Below are 2853 nucleotides of genomic sequence, written 5' to 3' on the forward strand. Positions count from 1 at the left end.
AGAAAGAAAATGTTTTGAAAATGATGATGGCAACAAATGTACAAATGTGCTTGACACAATGGATGGATGTATGGATTGTGATACGAGTTGTACAAGCCCCCAACCAAATAATTTAAAAAATAAGAGCTTTATATAAAGAGTAATTGCATATGAAGAAAACATCCCAGCCCATTCCAGATCAAGTACATAAGTCCGATATTAGCCCAGATGTCCATCTGATACCATCTGTAAATTCCTCTTCAGACTCACACAGCCATGCAATGGTGATGAATGCAGGAGGATCACAAGCCAGTGGTTGGAAGGTCTTGTGGCTCCATCGGTGGTGGAAGCATCTCAGTGCTGGGGTGTGTCTTCACGTGGTTCCTCCAGCTCCAGGGCTCTGGTTCCATCGGGACAGTTCCATGAGTCTTGTCATCAGGAACGTCTCACAGCAAGTGTGTGTCCCACCTCCAGGCAGAAAGGCAAGAGTTTTCAGAATTCTCAGGAGAATGCCATGCCTACATAGAGGCCTCATTGGCTGTGACCTGATTGACAGGCTAGCCTCCACCCCTTCCCAAATTGACAGATTACGTAACTGCCACAGATCTCATCTGTTCTAACAAATCCATCCGATTCTTTTGACTCTTTTCTGTTGGGTTGTCTTTGTCTTTTTCCTGTTGATTTGTGGGAATTATTGATATTAGGATTATGAGCCCTCTGCCTATTAAATAACCTAAAAATATCTTTTCTCACCATGTGGACTGTCATTTTATTTCTTGAGGTTGTATTTTAATGATAAAAATCTTCTCCATTTTAAACTTCAGACCAATTTTCGCATTGGTTGATCAATCTCTATCTTTTAATTTGTGTTTTTTTAAAAAAGTTAATCATCCTTCCATCTTACCTGAAATCATGAGTTATCTTGCGTTTCTAAATGCTATATTGTCTTGTCTTTCACATTAAAATGGGCAGCTCAAATTAGACAGGTTTTTATTGTATAGGGTGTGTGATAGGTGGGTTTATTGTCCCAACCTGGCCAATAAGAGCATGTGGGACTAGTAAAGTTGCAGTTTGCTGGGAGGGCAAAGCCCTGCTTCTCTCTCTTGCTCTCTGGTGATCAGACCAGTGTGCAGCTGCCCTAACTAGTTCTCACTCAACTTGCAAGCTACACTACCTGTGGGACATCCAACCCATGGACCATGTCACTAGAGCCTGAGGTTCCTTTAAAACCTGCTTCACCACACTGCCAGCGTATACATCACTTGAGATGGGGACTGTCATATCTGGTCATCTGGCTGACTGTTTGTGACCACCCTATGCTGTTTGGTGCCTACAACCGGACTGCCTGCATTGCTTTACAGAAGGCTCAGCTGTCTGTTTCCTTGACCTTGGACCCAGCAGTTGTTGTGAGTTGAAGGACTTCCAGTATATTAACTATTTCATGGAAGTAAGTTGAAGTGAGTTATTCTGTACTGGTGTGTGGACTAATTATCTATTATATTCCTTCGTGCTGCATCTATCTATCTATCTATCTATCTATCTATCTATCTATCTATCTATCATCTATCTATCATCTATCTATCTAAAACTAGTGTCCTGGTTTTGTTTCTCTAGAGAATCCTGTCTAACACAGGGTGTATTGGAGGCAAGCATGGTTTTCTCATCTACTATCCTATAATCCCAATACACTTTGTGGGAAAATATTATCCTTTTCCTATTGCTCTGCATTGCCACTTTTGGCATCAATCAAGTGTCCATCTATGTATCGGCTGTTTAAGCTTTCAAAACCCAACTGTCTTTTATCTCCTTGTTCTATAGATCATTGTGAGATGTTAAAATCACTCACTATGCGCATTCGTGGACATGATGAAGTAGCTTGTGGTTGCTGTTGACTCGATGCGCCATCAAGTCTGTTCTGACTAATCGTGACCCTGTGCACAAAGCATGAAGCCGTGCTTGGTTCTGTGCTGCCCTCACAAGTGCCCTGCTTGAGTCTCTTGATGCAGTCTCTGTGTCGGTTCATCTCATTCAGGGGCTTTTTCTCTCTCTCTTTTTAAAAATATATTTTTATTGGCATAGCTTACTCGTTCCAATATATCCCTTCCCTTCTCATACAGTTTTGTTGTTCAGTCTGTTCAGGTAGGATTATACAATCATCAATAAAAGCTCGTTTTTTAAAAAAGAAATTAAATTATGACTAGTTCTATAATCCACTAAGTATTGTTTTTGGACATGATTGTACTTGATCTTATGATTATACCATAGTTTATTAGCTTAAAAAAATTGAAACTTAAATAATTTTATTGGGGACTCATACAGCTCTTATCACAATCCATACAACCATCTATTGTGTCAAGCACATTTGTACATTTGTTGCCATCATCATTTTCAAAGAATTTTTTTTTCTACTTGAGCCCTTGGTATTAGCTCACTTCCCCCATCCCCACCCATGAATCCTTGATAATTTATAAATTATTATTTTTTTCATGTCTTACACCGACTGCTGTTTCCATTTACCCATTTTTCTGTTGTTTGTCCCCTCGGAGGGGGTTATTATAGATCATTGTGATCGGTTCCCCCTTTCTCCAGCCACCTTTGTCTTCCTCTCCTGGTATCACTACTCTCATTATTGGTCCTGAGGGGTTTATCTGTCCTGGATTCCCTGCATTTCAAGCTCTTATCTGTACCTGTGTACATGCTTGGTCTAGTCAGATTTGTAAGGTAGAATTGGGATCATGATAGTGGGGGAGGGAGGAGGAGGAAGAAGCATTAAAGCACTAGAGGAATGTTGTATGTTTCATCGTTGCTATACTGTGCCCTGACGGGCTCATCTCTTTCTTGTGGTGCCTTTCTCTTATTTGCTGACCCTCTACT

This window comes from Echinops telfairi, unplaced genomic scaffold, assembly GCF_000313985.2.
Source record: "Echinops telfairi isolate 266 unplaced genomic scaffold, ASM31398v2 ScPeMD7_7468;HRSCAF=8506_0, whole genome shotgun sequence".
Lineage (NCBI taxonomy): Eukaryota > Metazoa > Chordata > Mammalia > Afrosoricida > Tenrecidae > Echinops > Echinops telfairi.